Here is an 8,214-nt window from a genome sequence, read left to right on the forward strand (position 1 = left end):
GTAGCATGTAGTTTTGTTGCTCCGAAGTGTGCTACCTGAACTGAAATTCCAGACAAGTGTTAACTTCACTAAGTCTGAAATCTGTTTGCCATATGCATTTTTGCCATGCTTGTTTGAACCTGCTATTGGATGAATTGGCCGTAGCTCAGTGCTAGACTTTTGTTAAGCATCTTGAATGCATCCCTGCCATGTATTTTGTTGTTATGTTTGCGTGTTGTAGCATGTTCATCTCATTGCATTTAGATGGCTACTTGCTGTAAATCACAGACCGGTGTCATATTTGAATTGCTTGCCTTTTCCAAACCGTAACTCCGATTCCGGCTTTCTTTATATCGTTTTCAAGCGATTTCATCTCATCTTTCCAGTGGCACACTTGGATTCCCAAGTTGAGGCCAGGTTCATGCATTCCTTGTCAATTCTTGCATATGCATCCCGCATCGCATCCCGCATAGCATACCATCATCGCATCATATTGTTTGAGTTGCACGTGGTTGATTGTGTCCTTGTTGCTTGTTTGTCTTGTTTGCGTAGATCCGGGAGACGAGTTCGCTAATGAGGAGCTCGTTGAGTTTGCTTTCGAGGATCCAGTCAACTCTGACAACTGTGCAGGCAAGATGATCATACCCTCGAAATCACTACTATCTTTGCTATGCTAGATTGCTCGCTCTTTTGCTATGCCAATGCTACGATGCCTACCACTTGCATTCAAGCCTCCCAAATTGCCATGTCAAACCTCTAACCCACCTTGTCCTAGCAAACCATTGATTGGCTATGTTACCGCTTTGCTCAGCCCCTCTTATAGCGTTGCTAGTTGCAGGTGAAGATTGGAGGCCGTTCCTTGTTGGGAACATTTATTTACTGTTGGGATATCATTATATTATCTTGTTATCTTAATGCATCTATATACTTGGTAAAGGGTGGAAGGCTCGGCCTCTCGCCTAGTGTTTTGTTCCACTCTTGTCGCCCTAGTTTCCGTCATATCGGTTTTATGTTCCCGGATTGTGCGTTCCTGACGCAGTTGGGTTATAATGGGAACCCCTTGATAGTTCGCCTTGATTAAAGCTTTTCCAGCAATGCCCAACCTTGGTTTTACCATTTGCCAGCTAGCCTCCTTTTCCCTTGGGTTTCCGGAGCCCGAGGGTCATCTTATTTAACCCCCCCCCCCCCGGGCCAGTGCTCCTCTGAGTGTTGGTCCAACCTAGAGCCCCTTGCAGCGCCACCTCGGGGAAACTCGAGGGCTAGTTTTAGTTGTACGGATTGCTTATCTGAGTGTGCCCTGAGAACGAGATATGTGCAGCTCCTATCGGGATTTGTCGGCACATTCGGGCGGTGTTGCTGGTCTTGTTTTAACCTGTCGAAGTGTCTTGAAGAACTGAGATACCGAGTCTGATCGGAACATCTTGGGAGGAGGTCTATTCCTTCGTTGACCGTGAGAGCTTGTCATGGGCTAAGTTGCGACTCCCCTGCAGGGATTTGAACTTTCGAAAGCCGTGCCCGCGGTTATGGGTAGATGGGAATTTGTTAATGTACGGTTGTAGATAACTTGAACCTTAACTTAACTAAAATGAATCAACTGAGTGTGTTACCGTGATGGCCTCTTCTCGGCGGAGTCCGGGAAGTGGACACGGTGTTGGAGTAATGTTTGCGCAGGTTGTTCTCTAGTTTCTCGCTCGCGCTTTGCCTCCTCTTCTCGCTCTCTTTTGCGAATAAGTTTAGCCACCATATTTTGCTAGTCGCTTGCTGCAGCTCCACCTATTGTTACCCTGTCTTACCTATAAGCTTAAATAGTCTTGATCGCGAGGGTGCGAGATTGCTGAGTCCCTGTAGCTCACAGATTACCTATTACACCAGATGCAGGGACCGATGATTCCGCTCCAGGAGATGCGTTTGAGCTCAAGTGGGAGTTCGACGAAGACTCTCAATGTTACTATGTTTCCTTTCTTGATGATCAGTAGTGGTGCCCAGTTCGGGGTGATCGGGACTGTGTCGCTTGTTGGGTTATCTTTTATTTTGGCGCCGTAGTCGGGCCATGAGTGTTTGGATGATGTAATGTTATTTATGTACTTGATTGACGTGGCGAGTGTAAGCCAACTATGTTATCTCCCCTTTTATTATCTATATTACATGGGATGTTGTGAAGATTGCCTAACTTGCGACATATGCCTTCAATGCGATTATGCCTCTAAGTCGTGCCTCGACACGTGGGAGATATAGTCGCATCGAGGGTGTTACAAGTTGGTATCAGAGCCTTCCCCGACCTTAGGAGCCCAATTGCTTGATCGTTATTAGCGGCCGAGTTGTGTCTAGAAAAATGTTTTGAGTCATTTAGGAATTATATATCGGAGAGTTTAGGAATTCTTTTTACTTCCCAGTCTCCTCATCGCTCTGGTAAGGAATCCTGACGTAGAGTTTTGACTCTTCTCCTCTCAAATTTCACAAAAAAAAATTAGGATCACGCGGGTATCTTGGAATCGTTCCGATGGTTTTATGATGAGAACATTGTCTTGGTGCCTCCTGTCTGGGGTTTTGTGGAAGTGTCCCGGGGAGTTGAGCTCTGAGGTGTTGTCGTCATAATTTTATTGTTGCAATTCTGGAATACCTGAGTTTAGTACGCTGACATCGAAAATCTCTTTTATGCAGTTCATTGGTGAGATAACCTCGACGCCACCCAGTACTGGGGCGGGAGTTCGGGAGTATCGCCATAACTTGTATAACGGATGCTTTTCGAAGGTTGAGGTAGATGGTTTCCGAAGTTTTTTCTCGGTTATGTGTTGAAGGATGGATACAGCTAGATGTAGGATTTGCTAGTTTGGGTGAGATATTATGCTTCCCCTGTATCCCCAACACCTGATTGCATAACTGGAAAGGTTCGGGAGTTTCATAGATGGGAATTCTAGTAGCTCTAGTTTTTCTTCCACGGATATTGGTTTGAGATTGGGATTTCTTACCGATTATTCGTTCTTGATCCGTACCTTGTTGATTTATTTCTCTACCTTTATTCTAAGTGGCTTCTCAATTTATGGATATGTGACCATTTCAAGAGGAATGCATTCGTTCATTTTGATCGGATGTGAAGACTATATGTTGCAATTGTCATTCCGTTGGATTCAGCTTCGATATGTGTCTATCAATGTGCTAATGGATGTCAACCTCTTCAGGATGGCTCCTCCAACGCGCACGACTCCGAATCCTGATCCGCCACCACCTCCACCTCCTCCGGAGGCATGGCAAGCTGTGATGGCCGCAACGAATGCAAACACACAGTTGATCATGCAAATTCTTCAAGAGCGCAATCAAGGCAACCAAGGGAACCAAGGAAACAATCAGAATCACTTTGCTACACTCAACTAGTTCCTTGCTAACGGGCCAAAGACTTTCAGCGATTGTGTTGAGGCAACCGATGCTGACGATTGGCTTGTGGATCTGTGCAAGCATTTCGAGTGCAGTAACGTTAGGCCTGAGGACTTTGTTAAGTTCGCTTCCTTCCAACTCAAAGATCAAGCTGCAGAATGGTTCCAGCAGTACAAGGATTCCAGAGGTGGACGTGCGATTACTTGGGATGAGTTCCGTCAAGACTTCAAAGCTCATCATATCCCCTAGAGCGTGGTTGAAAGCAAGCGTGAGGAATTCCGCAACCTGAAGCAAGGCTCTTTGTCTGTCTATGACTACAACAAGTTGTTCCAGAAGCTCGCCCGCTTTGGCAAGCAGGACGTCCCTGATGAGAAGAGCATGATATACCAGTTCAGGGGTGGTCTCAGAGAAGAAATTCAGCTAGCTCTTGTTCTCTTCGAGCCCTTGAGATACGATGAGTTCTACAACATGGCACTGAAGCAAGAGGCTGCTCAATTGAGGTGTGATGCTTCCAAGAAGCGAGTCAGAGATGTTACTCCTTCTTCCTCTACTCAAGTGGCCAAGCAGCAGAAGTATTGGCTTCCTCCTCCTCTGTTCCGTCAGCCGTATCAGCAGAAGAGCAAAGGTGGCAGTGGATCTTCCCACCCACCCAACCCTGGCTTTCAGAACAAGACTTCGTCTCAAGCTCCAAGATCGAGTGCTCCATACCACCGTCCGCTTTCAGAGGTCACGTGCAACAAGTGCCAACAGAAGGGTCACTATGCCAACAAGTGTTTCAACTAGAGGCGCCTTCCTCCTCCTCCTCCTGTCGGATCGGCAAGTACAGCTGTGGTCAAGCAAAACCCCAAGCATGCCAAGGTCAACTTGATGAATGCAGCTCAGGCAGAGGATTCATCAGATGTTGTCATGGGTAACCTTCATGTTAATGATATTCCTGCAAGAGTTCTTTTTGACACTGGTGCATCGCATTGTTTCATCTCGACACCTTTTGCATCTAAGCATGATTTTGTTACTCAAGTTTTGCCGAAACCGTTGGCTATTGTCTCTCCTGCCCGTCAAATGACATCTCGAGTATGCGTTCTGGATGTTACAATCACTTTGGGTGACTATAAGTTCTTGTCCTCTCCAAATGTTCTTGGTGACTCGGATATTGATCTTATTCTCGGAATGGATTGGCTTTCTAAGCACAAGGCTCAGCTTGATTGTGCAGCCAGGCAAATTCAATTGACTCATTCGTCTGAGGATGTAATTGTCTTTGCCGCTCGTGATGATACTATCCGTCTATTTTCTCTCAATGAGAAGGGTGAACTGGATGCTATCTCGCAAATTCCAGTCGTTTGCAAATATCAAGACGTCTTTCCAGAAGAGCTTCCAGGAATGCCTCCGCACAGGCCAGTTGAATTCGTTATTGATCTTGAGCCTGGCACGGAACCTGTGTGCAAACGTCCTTACAAGCTCGGACCTGAAGAGTTGAAGGAGCTGAAGAAGCAACTCGATATTCAAGAGAAAATGGGTCTCATCCGGCCTAGTTCTTCTCCGTGGGGTTGTGGTGTTCTTTTTGTGAAGAAGAAGGATGGAACGGACCGACTTTGTGTTGATTACCGTCCATTGAACAAGAAGACAACCAAGAACAAATACCCACTTCCCAACATCAATGAGCTGTTCGAACAACTCAAAGGTGCCCAAGTATTCTCCAAGCTTGATCTCCGTATGGGTTATCATCAGATTCGAATCCATGAACAACATATTCCCAAGACGGCTTTCAGGACAAGCTATGGTTCATACGAATACACTGTCATGTCTTTCGGCCTCGTCAACGCTCCTCCGACGTTCTCTCGCATGATGAACTTCATCTTCAACGCCTACACCAATGACTTCGTTTTGGTCTATCTCGACGACATTCTGGTTTTCTCAAAGAACAAGGAAGATCATGCCAAGCACTGCGTTTGGTGCTCGATAAGCTTAGGGAACACCAGTTCTACGCCAAGTTCTCCAAGTGTGAATTTTGGCTCAATGAGGTTCTTTATCTTGGTCATATCATCTCTGCCAAGGGCATTGCCGTGAATCCTGAGAAGGTGTCTGCAATTGTGAATTGGGAACCTCCCCAGAACGTGAAACAACTCCGTAGCTTCCTCGGTCTCGCAAGCTATTGCCGAAGATTCGTTGAAAACTTTTCTAAGATTGCGAAGCCTCTCTCTAATCTTCTCAGAAGCACATCAAGTACGTTTGGTCTCCGGAGTGTGACATTGCTTTCAACACTTTGAAAGAGAAATTGATCACTGCTCCAGTTCTGACTCCGCCCGATGAATCCAAGCCGTACGAGGTCTTTTGTGATGCCTCTCTCCAAGGTCTTGGCGCAATATTAATGCAAGAGAAGAAACTTATTGCTTATACCTCTCGCCAGTTGAAGCCTAATGAGAAGAACTACCCCACTCATGATCTCGAGTTGGCGGCAGTTGTGCATGCTCTTTTGACTTGGAGACATCTCTTATTGGGAAGAAAAGTGGACATTTTCACTGATCACAAGAGTCTCAAGTACATCTTCACTCAGCCTAATCTCAACCTCAGGCAAACTCGATGGGTCGAAATGATTCAAGAGTATAATCCGAGTATCGAGTATACTCCAGGCAAGGCCAATGTGATTGCTGACGCATTGAGCAGGAAAGCTTATTGCAACAGTCTGATTCTCAAGCCTTATCAACCCGAGCTTTGTGAAGCTTTCCGCAAACTTAATCTGCAAGTTGTTCCTCAAGGTTTCCTCGCTAACCTTCAAGTCTCTCCTACCTTGGAAGACCAGATTCGCCAAGCCCAGCTTCTTGATGCTATGGTGAAAAAGGTGAAGATTGGGATTGCCAAGAGTCAACCCCAGTACAAGTGCTACCGCCTTGATGACAAGGACACTCTCTTCTTCGAGGATCGTATTGTTGTACCCAAAGGTGACCTCCGTAAAGTGATCTTGAACGAGGCTCACAATTCTGTCCTCTCCATCCAGCCTAGGAGCACGAAGATGTATCAGGACCTTAAGCAGGCTTATTGGTGGACTCGAATGAAGCGTGAGATTGCTAAATTCGTGAATGAATGTGATGTCTGCAGAAGAGTGAACGCAGAACACCAAAGGCCACCGGGTCTCCTCCAACCTCTTGCCATTCCAGAATGGAAGTTTAACCACATTGAAATGGACTTCGTGACTGGGTTTGCAAAGTCCAAGCGTGGCAATGATGCTATATTCGTTGTCATCGACAAACTCACTAAAGTGGCTCACTTTCTGCCTATCAAAGAGTCGATCACTGCAGCTCAATTGGCGGAACTCTATACCTCTCGGATTGTCCCTTTGCACGGTATTCCACAAGTGATCTCTTCAGACCATGGCAGCATCTTTACATCCAAGTTTTGGTATTCTTTTTAGAAGGCCATGGGCACAAACATCCGCTTCAGCACAACTTTCCATCCTCAAACTAGCGGTCAAGTCGAGCCTGTCAATCAGATTCTTGAAGATATGCTCAGGGCTTGTGTGATCTCCTTCGGCATGAAGTGGGAGGATTGTCTTCCTTATGCTGTATTCTCCTACAACAGCAGTTTTCAAGCAAGTTCGGGCAAGGCCCCATTTGAAATTTTGTATGGCAGGAAGTGCCGTACCCCTCTCAACTGGTCTGAAACCAGTGAACGTCAGCTTTTGGGTAATGACTTAATCACAGAGGCAGAGGAAATGTGCGAAGTCATTCGTGATAACCTCAAAGCAGCCCAATCCCGTCAAAAGAGCTACTATGATAGTAAGCACCATGATTTGGCTTTCGAGATTGGAGATCATGTTTACCTCCGTGTCTCTCCTATGAAAGGTACTCGTCGCTTCGGTATCAAAGGGAAGCTTTCCCCCAGATATGTGGGACCCTTCAAGATTGTCAGCAAGAGAGGCAATCTCGCCTATCAAATCGAGCTTCCTTCAAACTTTGCAAATGTTCATGACGTGTTCCATGTCTCTCAGCTTCGAAAGTGCTTCAAGACTCCTGACCGCACAGTCAACTTCGAGGACATTGAGCTCCAAGAAGATCTCTCCTATCGTGAGCACCCCATTGCTATTCTCGAAGAGACTGAATGCAAGACTCGCAATAAGTCAATCAAATTTCTCAAAGTCAAGTGGTCACACCATTCCGACCATGAAGCTACCTGGGAACACGAGGATCACCTTCGTTCTGAGTACCCGGCGTTCTTTCAGTCCTAGATCTCGGGACGAGATCCTTTCATAGTGGTGGAGTGTTGTAACACCTCGGATGTAATTTTCCCAATTTGTACTCCAACACTTGCCGTTTCCGGCTTTAAGTTATTTTATTTTCTCGGGTTTGGGTTTTTTTTCTCCGTGTGTTGTTGTCATTGTCATGCATCTCATATCATGTCATCATGTGCATTGCTTTTGCATACGTGTTCGTCTCATGCATTCGAGCATTTTCCCCGTTGTCCGTTTTGCATTCCGGCGCTTCGTTCTCCTCCGGTGGTCATTTCTACCTTTCTTTCGTGTGTGGGGATTAAACATTTCTGGATTGGACAGAGACTTGCCAAGCGGCCTTGGTTTACTACCGGTAGACCGCCTGTCAAGTTTCGTATCATTTGGACTTCGTTTGATACTCCAACGGTTAACCGAGGGTCCGAAAAGGCCTCGTGTGTGTTGCAGCCCAACACCCCTCCATTTTGGCCCAAAACCCACCTAAGCCTTCTCCATCATCTAGATCGTTCGATCACGATCGCGTGGCCGAAAACCGCACCTCATTTGGACTCTCCTAGCTCCTCCTATGCCTATTTAAAGATCCCCCGAAAATCTCCTTCTCCTCCCCCCCCCCCGAAAACCCTAGATCCACCCCTCGCGCGCAC

This window comes from Triticum aestivum, chromosome 7A, assembly GCF_018294505.1.
Source record: "Triticum aestivum cultivar Chinese Spring chromosome 7A, IWGSC CS RefSeq v2.1, whole genome shotgun sequence".
Lineage (NCBI taxonomy): Eukaryota > Viridiplantae > Streptophyta > Magnoliopsida > Poales > Poaceae > Triticum > Triticum aestivum.